A 19,404-nucleotide genomic window follows, 5' to 3' on the forward strand; every position below is an offset into this window, starting at 1 on the left:
AATTAGATCAAAAACACTCTGGAGGCAACAAATAGTAGAATAACAGAGGCAGAAGATAGGATTAGTGAAGTAGAAGATAGAATGGTAGAAATAAATGAATCAGAGAGGAAAAATGAATTAAAAGAAATGAGGACAACCTCAGAGATCTCCAGGACAATATTAAATGCTCCACATTCGAATCATAGGAGTCCCAGAAGAAGAAGACAGAAAGAAAGACCATGAGAAAATACTTGAGGAGATAATAGTAGAAAACTTCCCTAAAATGGGGAAGGAAATAATCACCCAAGTCTAAGAAACCCAGAGAGTCCCAAACAGGATAAACTCAAGGCAAAACACCCCAAGACACATATTAATCAAATTAACAAAGATCAAACACAAAGAACAAATATTAAAGCAGCAAGGGAAAACAACAAATAACACACACGGGGATTCCCATAAGGATAACAGCTGATCTTCCAATAGAAACTCTTCAGGCCAGGAGGGAATGGCAAGACAGACTTAAAGTGATGAAAGAAAATAATCTACAGCCCAGATTACTGTACCCAGCAAGGATCTCATTTAAACATGAAGGAGAAATCAAAAGCTTTACAGACAAGCAACAGCTGAGAGAATTCAGCACCACCAAACCAGCTCTCCAACAAATGTTACAGGATATTCTCTAGACAGGAAACACAAAAAGGGTGTATAAACTCGAACCCAAAACAATAAAGTAAATGGCAACGGGATCATACTTATCAATAATTACATTAAACGTAAATGGGTTGGATGCCCCACCAAAAGACAAAGACTGGCTGAATGGATACAAAAACAATACCCCTATATATGTTGTCTACAAGAGACCCACCTCTAAACAGGGGACATATAGAACTGAAAGTAAAGGGCTGGAAAAAGATATTCCATGCAAATAGAGACCAAAAGAAGAAAGCAGGAGTAGCAATACTCATATCAGATTAAATAGACTTTAAAACAAAGGCTGTGAAAAGAAACAAAGAAGGGCACTACATAATGATCAAAGGATCAGTCCAAGAAGAAGATATAACAATTATAAATATACATGCACCCAACATAGGAGCACCAAAATATGTAAAACAAATGCTAACGAGTATGAAAGGGAAAATTAACAATAACACGATAATAGTGGGAGACTGTAATACCCCACTCACACCTATGGATAGATCAACTAAACAGAAAATTAACAAGGAAACACAAACTTTAAATGATACAATAAACCAGTTAGACCTAATTGATATCTATAGGACATTTCACCCCAAAACAATAAATTTCACCTTTTTCTCAAGTGCACACAGAACCTTCTCCAGGATAGATCACATCCTGGGCCATAAATCTAGGCTTGGTAAATTCAAAAACATTGAAATCATTCCAAGCATCTTTTCTGACCACAATGCAGTAAGATTAGATCTCAATTATATGAGAAAAACTATTGAAAATTCCAACATATGGAGGCTGAACAACACGCTGCTGAATAACCAACAAATCACAGAAGAAATCAAAAAAGAAATAAAAATATGCATAGAAATGAATGAAAATGAAAACACAATGACCCAAAACCTGTGGGACACTGTAAAAGCAGTGCTAAGGGGAAAGTTCATAGCAATACAGGCATACCTCAAGAAACAAGAAAAAAGTCAAATAAATAACCTAACTCTACACCTAAAGCAACTAGAAAAGGAAGAATTGGAGAATCCCAGGGTTAGCAGAAGGAAAGAAATCATAAAAATTAGGGCAGAAATACATGCAAAAGAATCAAAAGAGACCATAGCAAAAATCAACAAAGCCAAAAGCTGGTTCTTTAACAGGATGAATAAAATTGACAAACCATTAGCCAGATTCATCAAGAAACAAAGAGAAAAATCAAATCAATAAAATTAGAAATGAAAATGGAGCGATCACAACAGACAACACAGAAATACAAAGTATTATAAGAGACTACTATCAGAAATTATATGCCAATAAAATGGACAACATGGAAGAAATGGACAAATTCTTAGAAAAGTACAACTTTCCAAAACTGATCAGGAAGAAATACAAAATCTTAACAGACCCATCACAAGCACGGAAATTGAAACTGTAATCACAAATCTTCCAGCAAGCAAAAGCCCAGGTCCAGATGGCTTCACAGCTGAACTCTACCAAAAATTTAAAGAATAGCTAACACCTATCCTACTCAAACTCTTCCAGAAAATTGCAGAGGAAGGTAAGCTTGCAAACTCATTCTATGAGGCCACCATCACCCTAATACCAAAACCTGACAAAGATGCCACAAAAAAAGAAAATTACAGGCCAATAGCACTGATGAACATAGATGCAAAAATCCTTAACAAAATTCTAGCAATCAGAATCCAACAACACATTAAAAAGATCATACACCATGACCAAGTGGGCTTTATCCCAGGGATGCAAGGATTCTTCAATATCTGCAAATCAATCAATGTAATATACCACATTAACAAATTGAAAAATAAAAGCCATGTGATTATCTCAATAGATGCAGAGAAAGCCTTTGACAAAACTCAACATCCATTTATGATATAAAAAAAAAAAAAACTCTCCAGAAAGCAGGAATAGAAGGAACATACCTCAATATAATAAAAGCTATATATGACAAACCCACAGCAAACATTATCCTCAATGGTGAAAAATTGAAAGCATTACCCCTAAAATCAGGAACAAGACAAGGGTGCCCACTTTTACCACTACTATTCAACAGAGTTTTGGGAGTTTTGGCCACAGCAATCAGAGCAGAAAAAGAAATAAAAGGAATCCAAATTGGAAAAGAAGAAGTAAAACTCTCACTGTTTGCAGATGACATGATCCTCTACATATAAAACCCTAAAGATTCCACCAGAAAATTACTAGAGCTAATCAATGAATATAGTAAAGTTGCAGGATATAAAATCAACACACAGAAATCCCTTGCATTCCTATACACTAATAATGAGAAAATAGAAAGAGAAATTAAGGAAACAATTCCATTCACCATTGCAACGAAAAGAATAAAATACTTAGGAATGTATCTACCTAAAGAAACTGATGCTGCTGCTGCTAAGTCACTTCAGTCGTATCCGACTCTGTGCAGCCCCATAGACGGCAGCCCACCAGGCTCCCCCGTCCCTAGGATTTTCCAGGCAAGAACACTGGAGTGGGTTGCCATTTCCTTCTCCAATGCAGGAAAGTGGAAAGTGAAAGTGAAGTCGCTCAGTCGTGTCTGACTCTCAGCAACCCCACGGACTGCAGCCCACCAGGCTCCTCTGTCCATGGGATTTTTCAGGCAAGAGTACTGGAGTGGGTTGCCATTGCCTTCTCTGACCTAAAGAAACTAAAGACGTATATATAGACAACTATAAAACACTGGTGAAAGAAATCAAAGAGGACACTGATAGATGGAGATATATACCATGTTCATGGATCAGAAGAATCAATATAGTGAAGATGAGTATACTACCCAAAGCAATCTATAGATTCAATGCAATCCCTATCAAGCTACCAATGGTATTTTCCACAGAGCTAGAACAAATAATTTCACAATTTGTATGGAAAGACAAAAAAACCTCGAATAGCCAAAGCAATCTTGAGAAAGAAGAATGGAATTGGAGGAATCAACCTGCCTGACTTCAGGCTCTACTACAAAGCCACAGTCATCAAGACAGTGTGGTACTGGCACAAAGACAGAAATATAGATCAATGGAACAAAATAGAAAGCCCAGAGATAAATCCATGTACCTATGGACACCTTATCTTTGACAAAGGAGGCAAGAATATACAATGGATTAAAGACAATCTCTTTAACAAGTGGTGCTGGGAAAACTGGTCAACCACTTGTAAAAGAATGAAACTAGAACACTTTCTAACACCATACACAAAAATAAAGTCAAAATGGATTAAAGATCTAAATGTAAGACCAGAAACTATAAAACTCCTAGAGGAGAACATAGGCAAAACTCTCCAACATAACTCACAACAGGATCCTCTATGAACCACCTTCCAGAATACTGGAAATAAAAGTGAAAATAAACAAATGGGACCTAATTAAGATTAAAAGCTTCTGCACAACAAAGGAAACTATAAGCAAGGTGAAAAGACAGCCTTCAAAATGGGAGAAAATAATAGCAAATGAAGCAACTGACAAACAACTAATCTCAAAAATATACAAGCAACTCATGCAGCTCAATTCCAGAAAAATAAACGACCCAATCAAAAAATGGGCCAAAGAACTAAATAGGTATTTCTTCAAAGAAGACATACAGATGGCTAACAAACACATGAAAAGATGCTCAACATCACTCATTATCAGAGAAATGCATATCAAAACCACAATGAGGTACCATTTCATGCCAGTCAGAATGGCTGCAATTCAAAAGTCTACAAGCAATAAATTCTGGAGAGGGTGTGGAGAAAAGGGACCCCTTTTACACAGTTCATGGGAATGCAGACTAGTACAGCCACTATGGAGAACAGTGTGGAGATTCCTTAAAAAACTGGAACTAGAACTGCCTTATGACTCAGCAATCCCATTTCTGGGCATACACACCGAGGAAACCAGAATTGAAAGAGACACGTGGACCCCAATGTTCACTGCAGCACTGTTTATAATAGCCAGGACATGGAAGCAACCTAGATGTCCATCAGCAGATGAATGGATAAGAAAGCTGTGGTACATATACACAATGGAGTATTACTCAGCCATTAAAAAGAATACATTTGAATCAGTTCTAATGAGGTGGATGAAACTGGAGCCTATTATCCAGAGTGAAGCAAGCCAGAAAGAAAACACCAATACAGTATACTAACGCATATATATGGAATTTAGAAAGAAGGTAACGATAACTCTGTATGCAAGACAGCAAAAGAGACACAGATGTATAGAACAGTCTTTTGGACTCTGTGGGAGAGGGAGAGGGAGAGGGTGGGATGATTTGGGAAAATGACATTGAAACATGTATAATATCATATAAGAAACAAATCACCAGTCTAGGTTTGATGCAGGATACAGGATGCTTGGGGCTGGTGCACTGGGATGACGCAGAGGGATGGTATGGGGAGGGAGGTGGGAGGGGGTTCAGGATTGGGAACATGTGTACACCCGTGGCAGATTCATGTTGATGTATGGCAAAACCAATACAATAGTGTAAAGTAATTAGCCTCCAATTAAAATAAAATTTTTAAAAGGTCAGTTTTCATTCCAATCCCAAAGAAAGGCAATGCCAAAGAACACTCAAACTACTGCACAATTGCACTCATCTCACATGCTAGTAAAGTAATGCTCAAAGTTCTCCAAGCTAGGCTTCAGCAGTATGTGAGCCATGAACTCCCTGATGTTCAAGCTGGTTTTAGAAAAGCCAGAGGAACCAGAGATCAAATTGCCAACATCTGCTGGATCATTGAAAATGCAAGAGAGCTCCAGAAAAACATCTTCTACTGCTTTATTGACTACACCAAAGCCTTTGACTGTGTGGGTCACAACAAACTGGAAAATTCTTCAAGAGATGAGAATACCAGACCACCTAACCTGCCTCCTGAGAAATCTGTATGCAGGTCAAGAAGCGACAGTCAGAAATGAACATGAAACAACAGACTGGTTCCAAATTGGGAAAGGAGTACATGAAGGCTATATATTGTCACCCTGTTTATTTAACTTATATGCAGAGTACACCACAAGAAATGCTGGACTGGATGAAGCACAAGTTGGAATCAAGATTGCCGGGAGAAATATCAGTAACCTCAGATATGATATGACACCACTTTTACGGCAGAAAGTGAAGAAGAACTAAAGAGCCTCTTGATGCAAGTGAAAGAGGAGAATGAGAAAGTTGGCTTAAAGCTCAACATTCAGAAAACTAAGATTATGGCATCTGGTGCCATCACTTCATGGCAAATAGATGGGGAAACCTAGGAAACAGTGGCTGACTTTATTTTGGGGGGCTCCAATATCACTGCAGGTGGTGATTGCAGCCATGAAATTAAAAGACACTTACTCCTTGGAAGGAAAGTTTTGACCAACATAGACAGTATATTAAAAAGCAGAGATATTACTTTGTCAACAAAGATCCGTCTAGTCAAGGCTATGGTTTTTCCAGTAGTCATGTATGGATGTGAGAGGTGGACTATAAAGAAAGCTGAGCACCAAAGAATTGATGCTTTTGCACCGTGATGTTGGAGAAGACTCTTGAGAGTCCTTTGGACTGCGAGGAGATCCAACCAGTCCATTCTGAAGGAGATCAACTCTGGGATGTCTTTGGAAGGAATGATATTGAAGCTGAAACTCCAATACTTCGGCCACCTGATGCAAAGAACTGACTCATTTGAAAAGACTCTGATGCTGGGAGGGATTGAGGGCAGGAGGAGAAGGGATGACAGAGGATGATATGGCCAGATGGCATCACCGACTCAATGGATTTAAGTTTGGGTAAACTCTGGGTGTTGGTGATGGACAGGGGAGGCCTGGAGTGCCTGGTTCATGGGGTCACAAAGATTTGGACATGACTGAGCAACTGAACTGAACTGAATCAAAATCCATGTTATCAATACATGTTTAAAGGCGTGGAAAAGACAGCATTGAAAGTACATAGAGATTATGATCATAGTTCTAAAACCTATGTATATCTATTTAATCATTATTATTACCTTATCTGTATATCTACCAACATGTCTATGTGAATAGGAAAAAAAAAAAAACACTAGAATAAAATACACATAAATGCTAACAGTTCTTTTACCTGTGGAGGATTATACTATACAGGATGCTTCTCCACCACCCAAGCCATTTTATCTTCAGATCTAGCCTATCTGTCACTGCTTCCAGAAAGCCTTTGCCAACCAAGGTTAGGCCTCCTCCTCCCTGGTGGCTCAAATGGTAAAGAATCTGCCTGCAATGCAGGAGACCTGGGTTCAATACCCTGATCAGGAAGATTCACCTGGAGAAGGGAATGGCAACCCTTTCAAGTATTCTTGCCTGGGAAATCCCATGGACAGAGGAGTCTGGCAGGCTACAGTTTATGGGGTCACAAAGAGTCAGACATGACTACATGACTAACATTTTCACTTTCAGTGCTTTGAGAGCACCTAATTCACCCTTACAGCATAACACCAAATTACTATCTCTTGTATGCCTGACTATTTTTATCGTTCACTCTCTGTTCCTTATGCTCACACACTGCCTCTTCATAGGAGACAATCAAAAAATCTGTAGAATAAATATATGCAAGAATTGTTGTTACAATAAAAGAAATGATGGTATTATATTGAAAATAAAGGGCTAGGAACAGAAGATATTCAGGTGAGAAGCAGAGAGACAGAAAACTATTATTGTAATAGTGAGTAAATTACATATGACAGTGAATTGACTATTTTGGACCCAGTGAAACAGATGTTGTGTTGTCTAGTATACTAGATTGGTGTAGACAGATATACCATGGCTTTTTCTTCTTGGTCTAAATCACTGCAATAACTGCCTCTGCTCTCCATTTTTCTTTGCTCCCAGAGATATTGCCTGTTCATCCAGCAGCTTCTGTCTTCCAAGTATGTCTTCTGAGATTACCATCAGCTAAATATCACATTGTCTTTGGACGATTTTCCTACATTGTAACTCCCCATCACATTTTCAGTGCTTTTCTAGTTCCAGACATGCTACAGACTATTAATTTACCCTTGCCTTTGCCTTGCCCAAGGAAATTGAAAATAAACTTTAATTTCCTAGTCGAGGGATATGAGTGTTTTGTGTAGTTCAGAGAAAAAAGAAAGATTATTGTTCAATGGAATTAGGGAATATTAGAAGAGTTCCTTAAGTTAATGAAGTTACAAGGTAATTGGTCATTTGTCCACATATTTGGACTTCATTCCAATGAGCAGAGGTTTTGTCAACATCTGAGGTCCATTTGATACCTGGCCTCAATCTGTCAGTCATTCCAGTAACCATATTCATAGACTTCAGATCTGAATTCTGAATTTCATCAAAAGTTTTCAAATGGCCTTGAAGATGCTACTGAAGCCATTCTTAGTTAGTTACCTCTCTGACTACATAAAAATGAAAGAAAAAATTTATTTGGGGCAAGTCAACAATCTCTGGAAGGATAATAAATGCTTTCAGAATTTCAGAAGCCCAAGCCTGAGCATCTGGGAGCAAAAGTGGATGGATAAGTTTTTACTGTTAAGTGTGAACGCCTGAAGGAATTTAACAGATATCTTTGGAATTGCTCAGTGAAGTACTAGAATGAGTCTAAGTGTGATGCTAAACTGATTGGAGAAGGCAGAATGAATTGTTATTTCTGCAAACACGTTGACTTTCGGCAGTTTGGTTTTTTTGTTTTAGTTTTTATCCCTCTTTGGGGAACTATTTTACTGTAAAAATATATAAACTAGTAAAAAAATAGTCAACAAATATTTATTGTATATCTGCTATGTGATAAGAACTGGATTCCACATACTAAAAAGAAATGGCCCCCACATGCACACAGATATTTATGTATTTTATGTGTTTTTTACACCTATTTGCAATCATTTCTTGTATCTAAATGTTTTCTTTTCCCTCAACATTAGTATGTGTCACATTTTCCAGTGTTTCCCCGTGGTTTTCATGGTCAAAAACTTAATTCTGACAAGTGACCATTACTCTTCTAAAGGACAAATTGCTACTACAGTAAATGAGACCAAGGAGAACACTTTTGGCATATAGCATTTTTTTCTCCCATTGGAATTGTTTCCTGAAGTAAATCCTTGGAAATGAGATTCTTGCATCCCTGAAAAATCAAATATAGTAGATGCATACTGCTCCATTTTGATGACACTGGAATTCATTGTAGCACTGCTTCTGGCTGAGTCTAGATACTACTTCAGAATCTTTCTTAACACAATATTCCAAGCACTCTTTAACATTCAGCCTCAGTAACCAATCCTGGAAAACAAATTTAGGATTTTGATATGTACATCATACCAAAATATTACCTTGGAGATATGACAGGGGACAATTCCACTTTCATTTACTTTTCCTTCCTAGGAAACCTGCAGATTTCCCTTTAACTGACTCAATCTTCCCTGTGGTTCCTGTGGTCACTCTTGTGTTTCTAAATATTCAATACCCACCTCCCTGAACATGGTGTTCCATCAGAGCTCAACATACCATGATGCAAACTGCCTTTCTAGATGCAGTGAATTTCTCCAGGGTTTAAACAAGAGCAGTAAACTTCCTTTAGCTAAACTGGCAGCCTTCCTGACAGCTCAGTGACCACCAGCAATGGGAAAGGAACCTCCCAGAGGAGTGAGAAAGAAGCCCTGACATCTTTGTTATTTAAGTTAGAGAAAACGAGTTTAAACCAAGAGGCCACCAAGGGTCAGGATCAAGCTCCCTCCGGCCTGGCACAGTCCATGACCTTCACATAGGAAGAGACATGACTGGCTCTTGCAGTTACTTTTCCAGCAGTGTCAGGGCCTGGCCAAGGCCCAGCTTCCTCTCCATCCACACCTAAAGCCTCTAGCACCCTAAAAGAAATCTTTAAGTATTGCTGTCTACTTTAGAATTTCTCCATGTTTTGCTTCTTTTCACTCCAAATTTTATTACTCATTTTTTCTGATTTCCCTGGTGTGCGAGACATCTGTTACTTTGCTTTATCTAATCTCTCTCTCCTCTGGTTCATTGGATCACAGCTTCCTTGTGCACACACCGCCATTCATGGCATTGCTGCCGCTTCATTAGGCTTCCCTTGTTTATCGGTGGGACTGCCAATCCAGTTCCATGCTCATCTCTCCGAATAGTTATATATGGCTCATCCTCATCTCCCTGGCTGGAGAGATTGGTTCAAATGCAGGGCAAGAGACCCAAGACAGAGTAATAAGTCTCTTCCAGAGTTCTAAGTCTTCTGAACTCAAGGTCCTCTGTTTTTCTCCCAAGGTTGCTAGACTTTGTTACTATGAATTTGGAGGTGACATGGCCATGACCCTATGTCCTCAGCCACATGGTAGAAGCTCAGCCACAGCAGAAGAGAAGGAGGCCTATCTACAGAGATGGGGGAATGGTCTATTGGCAAATGCAGAGCTCTGCATCTAGTACAGCCAAGGAAAAGGAACAGGTTCCAAGTGCCTCCTTTATCCCAATGCACTCAGAGCCTGTCCTTGTCCCAGCAAAAGAAGTGAGGTTGGCATGACCACTCTGAGAAAGTGCTAGGTCACTGGTATAGGTCCCTAGGTCACTCCACTCCACTGGGCGGAGTAAAAGGAACATGGTCTCAGGAAGAGCCAGCTGGTCTTGTTGGTATTTAAAATGCTGGCTTCTGTGTGGAGGTTCCTCAGAAAACTAAAAAGAGAACTACCATATGATCCAGCAATCCTACTCCTGGGCATATACCCAGATAAAACTATAATTCAAAAAGATATATGTACCCTTATGTTTGTAATAACACTACTCACAATAATCAAGACATGGAAACAACCTAAATTCATGCTCATCGACAAAAGAATGGACAAAGAAGATGTGGTACATATATACAATGGAATACTACTCAGCCATAAAAAAGAATGAAATAATGCCATTTACCAGATCACCTGACCTGCCTCTTGAGAAATCTGTGTGCAGGTCAGGAAGCAACAGTTAGAACTGGACATGGAACAACAGAATGGTCCCAAATAGGGAAAGGAGTATGCCAAGGCTGTATATTGTCACCCTGCTTGTTTAACTTATATGAAGAGTACATCATGAGAAACGCTGGGCTGGAAGAAGCACAAGTTGGAATCAAGATTGCCAGGATAAATATCAATAATTTCAGATATGCAGATGACACCACCCATATAGCAGAAAGTGAAGAACTAAAGAGCCTCTTGATGCAAGTGAAAGAGGAGAGTGGAAAAAGTTGGCTTAAAGCTCAACATTCAGAAAACTAAGATCATGGCATCTGGTCCCATCACTTCATGGGAAATAGATGGGGAAACAGTGAGAGACTTTATTTTTGGGGGCTCCAAAATCACTGCAGATGGTGACTGCAGCCATACAATAAAAGATGCTTGCTCCTTGGAAGAAAAGTTATGACCAACCTAAACAGCATATTAAAAAGCAGAGACATTACTTTGCCAACAAAGGTCCATCTAGTCAAAACTATGGTTTTTCCAGTAGTCATGTATGGATGTGAGAGTTGGACTATAAAGAAAGCTGAGCACCGAAGAACTGATGCTTTTGAACTGTGGTGTTCGAGAAGACTTGAGAGTCCCTTGGACTGCAAGGAGATCCAACCAGTCCATTCTAAAGGAGATCAGTCCTGAATATTCATTAGAAGGACTGATGCTGAAGCTGAAACTCCAGTACTTTGGCCACCTGATGTGAAGAACTGACTCATTTGAAAGACCCTGATGCTAGGAATGATTAAAGGCAGGAGGAAAAGGGAATGACAGAGGATGAGATGGTTGGATAGCATCACTGACTCAATGGACATGCATTTGAATAAACTCTGGGAGCTGGTGATGGACAGGGAGGCCTGGCGTGCTGCAGTCCGTGGGGTTGCAAAGAGTCAGATATGACTGAGCGACTGAACTGAACTGAACTGATGGATGCAACTAGAGATTATCATACTAAATGAAGTAACTCAGAAAGACAAAGACAACTACCATATGATATTACTTATATGTAAAATCTAAAATATGGCACAGATTAACCTATCTCCAAAGCAGAAACAGACTCAAAGGCAATGAGAACAGATTCGTGGTTGCCAAGGGGGAGGGAGTTGGGGGAGGGAAGGACTGGGAGTGTGGGATTAGCAGATGTAAACTATTATATATAGAATGGATAAACAACAAGGTCCTACTGTATAGCCCAGGGAACTATATTCAATATCCATGACAAACCACAGTGGAAAAAGAATATTAAAAAAAAAAAAAGAATGTCTACACGTGTATAACTAGGTCACTTTGCTGAATAGTAGAATTTGACACAACATTATAAATTAACTATACTTAATAAATAAATACACAGCTGGCTTCTTAGCAGAGGTCTGAACTGAGTGGGTCAGCCTCAAAATTGTTTTTCATAAGCACACAGAGGGACTACTTGTTAGTCATTCACAAATTTTAGGAATATCCCCTGCTGCTGCTGCTGCTGCATCTCTTCAGTTGTGTTCGACTCTGTGCGACCCCATAGATGGCAGCCCACCAGGCTCCGCAGTCCCTGGGATTCTCCAGGCAAGAACACTGGAGTGGGTTGCCATTTCCTTCTCCAATACATGAAAGTGAAAAGTGAAAGTGAAGTCAGTCAGTCATGTCCAACCCTTCGTGACCCCATGGACTGCAGCCTACCAGGCTCCTCCGTCCATGGGATTTTCCAGGCAAGAGTACTGGAGTGGTGTGCCATCGCCTTCTCCAAGGAATACCCCCTAACCACCCTTAAATTTTTGTCAGTAAGCTTCTTCCCCTAAGAAGGCAGTTTCTCTGGGACACCAGCATCAAATGCTTCCTTTTGGCAGAGCAGCAGAGTGATTAATGAGCAGGTTAACTCATCCGCCAACTGAATGTGCTCACCATCCCCTGGACATTCTTCTGCATACTCAATTCTTTCACTCAGTGCCCTTCCTCCTTTCTGCCATTGATTCCAGGGACATTCAAGTTTTTTTAACTGTGCCACTTGTCATCCAAAATCCATGCGTGAGCGTGGACTGGCTGTGATTTATTGATCAGAACGGTGGGTGAGAGACTCCACATTTGGTATATGACTTTTGGATATGATTCAGTTGTTAGTCGAGTGTTCATGGAAGGTTTATTGACATTTATCTTTCTTTTTGTCAGTAATACCACAGAAGACTCAGGTTTTATGAGTTTATTTTAGTGGGGTGAAATTAAAGGACATCTAGATCATATCATTTGTTTATATTCAACTTCAATGACAATTACTACTTGTTTCAAAAGTTCCATCCAGCACCCAACTGAAGTGAAGACAGATAATTTTGCTCCCATGGCCATAGCCCTCCATAGCTACTTGGGGAAACATTTCAATTATACAAGGGCAGAAGAGCTATGTTCCACACTCTGACAGGCCACAGATGGATGGGGGAGATGACTCTAGGTGCCCCTCCTCCATGAAGCCTTCCGTGAGCTCCTCTATGTTTTGTGTTTCTCATTAGTTTTTGATCATTTGCTGATTCTCATTCATAAACATTTACTGGGCAGACACCAAGTGCCAGACACTCTGGTAGGTATTATGAGGAATCCTTTCCCCTTCTCCTTCCTAGAGGGACGTACGTCTATCCCTCTCTACCCACTCCTCCACACAGGAAGGGAGGCTAATCCTACTGATCATCCCTTGAAATTTTGCTGTGAGCAGTATTACTCCTTCTGGTTCTTCTGGCCCACCCCAGCTGGATGGTGGCAAGCTTACCATTCTGGTCCACATTGCTGGTTGGGCAAATGGACGTGGGCTCTGCTGCATGTCTCCCACTGCTTGTCAGCATGCCTGAGTACGTGGGTCCCCAGAATCATATTCAAGATACACAGAAGAGGCCTGATTAGCCTTGAGCCTGGGCCAGATATTCGAGTCCAGCTTTCACCAAAACTTCTGCACATGGGTATGTATCAGGCACTCTCTGGGCTGCTATGACTGTTGAGTCCCATCTAGATATTGAGACTTGTGTCTCTGTACTCCTTAGCTGGACAGACACATGGGTTGAGTGGCAGATCTCCAACTGCCACTACCAGGCAGTACTGGTATCAATAATAGCACTCTTTCTTTTTAGGGTGAAAGGTGACCATAAGAATAACAGAATCACCCAGGGTTTAGAAAATGTACCCATCTCAAACTGTTTTGTGATAGTCTTATCTGGGCCACAGGACCTGACCAAAGTTCCTTGAAGTGGATGGGGTTTGCTCTGAAGAGAAATAGCATTCCCACTGCCAAACTCCTGGAAAGAGGCCAGTCCTTACACTTGCATGAGAGGAAACACTTTCTGCACTCTGGGGTTTGAAAGATACCTAGAACACTGCCAGAAAGAGGGAGGGCAGAAGTGGGAAGTGGCTGCTCCAGGTAACACAGAGGCAGACTGTAAGCAAGGCGAGTCTTCCCTAGACCCAGAGGCAGTTCCATCCCCTGTAGTATTACTCTTGCATGTGTCTTTCTCTTCCACTGTTCCCAGCCATCATGACGTTCTCCTGGGAATCTGTATACTGGCTTCTTGGCACTATGGGAATTGAAGGACCAGGTTTCTGCTCAACCTAAATATATACAGAGAGAGCATACAGCCCACCCTTAGAGCCAGAGGGGGTTGAGCAAGAACAGGCAGCAGTGGATGACTGCACAGTAAAAAAACCAAGGGGCTGGGAGGAAGAGCAGCGATGTGGCTACTAAGCTGGCACACCACCATGAACCGCATCTCTTCATCTTTGCATTACTCATAAGAGTCAAAGCCCTGGGTAGAAGGGTGTCAAGCCTGGAGCATGTGTCCATACCTTAGCTGCTGGGGTTGGGAGAAGACAGAGAGGTTCCATAGGGAAGGCAGAGCACTGCAGTCCACCAATACCTCACACAGTGGGGCATTCCCTCTCCTTAAACAGAAAGCAGGGTTAGGAAAATATTTACACTGAAAATTCTCTACACAAAACCAAGCCCTTCTACTTTCTTTGAAAGCAACTGGAATTTTCCTATTAGTAGCTTATTCTTGAAGTTACGTTGTTGTTATTTAATCTTTAGGAGTTATCGATTAAACTGCAAATGTCTGCAAGGAGTCATAAGTTATTAAACCCATACTGATCGACACCTGAGTATGAGTTTGGACAAATGATACCCAAAGGTGAGTCAGCTGAACGGAGGGCCTGAAACAAATGGAGTCCTGAGGGCTGGCTGAGGGCTGGCTCTCCCACTCAGAAGAAGTGCTTTTTCGCCAAAGTAGAAGGTTGTAGTTGTGACTGGTGAAACAGACATTCAATAAAAAGTGTTACTATTAACCTCTCTAACATGGAAAAAGTATTGAAGATACCAGTGAAAAAGAAAATGGAAGAGATTTGTGCTAAGGAAGACAATGATCCAAAGATGGGAAAATTTTAAATTTCATTTTTGTAATAGTACACATAGAAAACAAATGCCAAAAGAATAATCACCAAACTATTGATAATTAATTTGTAGAAGGTGAGATTAGAAGATCCTTTTTTTCCTTTGCTAAATTTAAGTTTAAATTTATCAGAGCAATTACTGTAAAACCTTTAGAAAGAAATAGTTTCACAAAGCCTTTGCCAGAAAAGCAAGAGTTTCCCTTTATCAGTCTTTGTATCCCTGACTCCCTCTCCAAGGTTAGTGAGTTTCAGCTCTTTGGAATGTTTCTCCTATTATTTATTTTCATACACTAAAAAAATTCATAAACTGATATTTCCTGAACATTCCATTTTAAACATTAGCTATAGACTTCCCACTGTGGCCCTGACCTTCTCACACAGTTCTCCTCCTCAAATGCCCTACATAGCCTTCTTCTCCCTGAAGTTTTAAGAGCTTCTCTGTTTCTAGCATTCTGGAACTTAACAGTGATGCACCATGTGAGGGTCCTGTTACTGTCCTTGTTTTGAACATTTTGGTGGACACTTTGCATCTACAAACACAGATCCTTCCATTACAGGAAACATTAATTCTTTGATACCATCTTCTCCTTTAGTTTCCTTTCCCTTTTTCTAGAATTCTTGTTAACTGATGTTTGACCTCAGAGATAGAATCTCCATTTTCTCCCTGCTGTCTTTTCTCTCCACCTATTTTCAGGGAGATTTCCTCTACTTTATCATACAGTCTTTTATTGAAACTTTTATTCCTGTTCATATCTATAGATATAGATACAGATATATATATAGTTTCAATGCAACTTCCCTGACCAGAGATTGAACCCAGGCCACAGCAGTGAAAGCCTAGAATCTTAACCTCTAGGCTACCAGGGAACCCCTACCATATGTTTAACTGTCAAAAAGTTGAATACTGTTTACAATACTCTATTTTTGTCTCATAGATATAACTTCTTTGCTCTCTGAGGATAATACTAATAACTTTAAACCTTTCTTTTTATCACTGCATTGTCTTTGTTTCCTCCATGTTTTGCTTTCCCCTTTAATTTATTTTGATATCTGTGTTTCAAATTAGAAGCAATCCTCAGTATTTGACTACACTGAGAGGAGGCTGCTATAGTCTGAATGTTTGTATCCCACAAAATTCATATGTTGAAATCCTACTACCTGACAAGATGGTATTAGGAGGTGGGGCCTTTGGGAGGTGCTTAGGTCAGAAGGATGGAACCCTCATGAATAGGATGAATGTTCTTATAAAGAGACCCCACACAGCTCCCTGATCCCTTCCACAACATGAGGACACAGTGAAAAGGTGCTAGCTATGAACCCAGAGGAGGGCTCTCACTGGGCCATGGCAACCATCTGAAGCACTGACCAGGAAGCACCCAGTAGCTATAGAATTATCTCTTGCATTGGCCCATTCCCCTAAGAACCACCATCCAATCTACCTGTGTGAAGATGTGAGACCACAGTATCCTGGGAGCTGAGCGATGGAAAGAAGCTGGGGTCCTCCATAGTCAATGAAGAGCCTTTCACTTAATACCCATTTCCAATGAAGAGTATCACTTCCATGTTCAGCTGTGTCCTAAGCCCAGAAACTCAAGTTCAACCTCTCCAGAGAAAACACATTTCATCTTTAGCTAGGATGAGGAAGGGAGAGTTGTCCAGCTGCTCAGGCTAGGAGAGAGGCCTTGTGAATCTAACTATCCTTTAAACAACTTTTAAACTCTTCCTGTGTTTGAGGTACTTGCACTCTGGCTTGCAGAGGAGTCTGGAATTCCTGTATCTCTAATTCCTGAATCTCTAGACATTCTGTAGGATGAATCAACATGTTTTTTATAGCCCCCCATACCCCTTACCTTACAGGCTCCTAGGTCTCAGCTCCCCTAACCCTTTGAGAAGTCCCTTATCACTCCTACCTCACATCTTCCATCCTGCTGACTTCTCATTTTCTTTCTTTGTCTTTATGAGTTTTACCATCTTCAGTTAATTAGTATCATTTTAGCTGGGTTTAGGGAGGAAACCCAGCTTAATAGTGCTGTTCACTCTGCCACATCTAAATGGAAGTATTCAGGACACCTTAATTCTTTCTGTTAAAGCACCTTTTTAATGTTATTTGTTTTATGTTCAGGGTTTCCCTGGTGGCTCAGAGGTTAAAGCGTCTGCCTGCAATGTGGGAGACTCGGGTTTGATCCCTGAGTTGGGAAGATCCCCCGGAGAAGGAAATGGCAACCCACTCCAGTATTCTTGCCTGGAGAATCCCATGGACAGAGGAGCCTAGTAGGCTACAGTCCATGGGGTCACAAAGAGTTGGACATGACTAAGTGACTTCACTTTCACTTATTTTATGTTCAAATAAATATATTTTACCTCCTATTATAATTAGGAACAAGTTAACACCTTAAAGAGCTTTTCTGTAATCTTATTAGCTTTGGCCATATATTTTCTCAGTTAAAACAAAAAACAAACAGCAGGGTACACTAAAAGTACCATATGTGGGACTTGCCAGGTGGCCCAGTGGTTACAACTCCATGTTCCCAATGCACCGCTCATGGGTTCAATCCCTGGTTGATGGCACTTGCTACATGGTGTGGCCAACAAAAAAGAAAGAAAAAGTACCATCTCTGCCTATGACAGCATTTTTACATTAAAAAACATAGCTTGAATCGCAGAAAGGGCTGGATTTTCCTGGCCTATAGGGTCAATTCAGGTTGGAGAAACAGGGAGAGCTGAGTGTGAGACACAGCAGAGGGAAAATGCAAAGAGAGGGGGGCTTAGAGAGGAAAGAGAGTGAGGAAGAGTGACCCAAACCAAATTTACCACCTTCACAGTTCTTCTTGGGGGCAGGGCCTGCCCGGGAGAACAAATATCATCTGAATGAAAGTCTCTCCAAAACAGAGTTTGAAAGCCCAGCCAATGTTGAGCCCAACACCAACAATACCACAAAATCGCAACAGAACTCAAGAATTAGGGCAGCCCCTGGTAATGGGTTGTGACGGGCTATGACCCGCCCTTGTACCTGGGGAGGCCAGCGGGGAGGGCCTGTTCACTGGATCTGAGCTAAGGACACCACAGTCTCACCCCTCCCTCCCACACCCTCCCTGTTTTTCTGACGAAATTTAATTTTCCTCTTTGTTTTTTTCCCCCTGACAGTATCCATTATTCTTGATGAGGCCACAAAAAGCTTGGGTTCCCTGATTTTATGTGCTTAGGCAGAAACCAAATCTGAAATCTGGTTACCTTTATTAATTTGACTATTGTTTGAAAAGGCAAATAGGTAGGTTCTGAACCCTATTATGTTCCATCTGTCTCCTCCAGCCTCGGATGCGCTGGAATCCTCCATATCACCCTCGCAGGATGGCTTCCTATTAATATTTACCAGACACCGCTCTCTGTCTAATCCTCTTACCCTCCAACGCGTTTTAGCCACTCACTGCAGCATGAAAACACACCGCGGTAACTATGTACTTAAGAGCCTGTGTTCCTGGCCCTTGATTCTGAACCAGAGAGGAAACCAAATAATGATCAATTCATAAAATGAAATGCCCAAACTAGATTTTGTTCTTCCCAAGGCCTAGGCCCCAGGATTACAGTGACTAATGCAACAAACAGTGAAACAGAGACCTGAGGCCCTGAGGGAGAGCGTGGTCTTGGCAGCAAGTCAGATGGTCAGAGACTTGGGGAGGGGGTCTGCCTGGAGGGGTTCTATGTTAAGCTAAAGGCACGTGGGGACATCTGGAAAGCATGAAAGTGGTTGTCTCATCCAATTCCATCCTAAAACCACTGGAGGAAAACCACAATATGTGGTTTCTAGCCTATACTTGCTTCTAGAAATGGTGGTTCCATTCCTTTGGTGCTGGCCCCAAGCAGCCCCAACTGCACACTTTAGCAGAAACTAGAAGTTAAGGCAGTGGTTACAATGGCCAGAGGGGCAAGAGTGTGATAGGAAGGGGTTAAGGAACAGCTTCTGGGGTCCTGGCAGGGTTCTGTATTTTTATTGGGTGCTGGTTACTTAGGGATATTCAGACGGTGCAAATGCAGCAAGCTGTGTACTCATAATATGTGCACTTCTCTCTCTATATATATATTATTCCTCAGTAAAGTGAATTAAAATTAAACAAGTGATTTTTACCTTTCTGGAGCCTCTGGAGTCACAGAGATCTTTGAGAATGCAATAAAGTATGTAGGTCCTTTCCCAGGGAAACTTGCAAACACCCTAAATTTTGCATCTAATCTTGGGAGTGCCTTTGATGACCTGAGTCACAGACAGAGGAGAGCCTTCCAGAGTTCTCTTCCCTCCTCCCTCATTTCTATTTAACTGCTGAGTTCCAGCCATTGCTCCTGGAGACAAGATGCCTGTCTCCATTTCCACACTGCCAGCCTGGC

This window comes from Oryx dammah, unplaced genomic scaffold (assembly GCF_014754425.2).
Source record: "Oryx dammah isolate SB20612 unplaced genomic scaffold, SCBI_Odam_1.1 HiC_scaffold_5, whole genome shotgun sequence".
NCBI lineage: Eukaryota > Metazoa > Chordata > Mammalia > Artiodactyla > Bovidae > Oryx > Oryx dammah.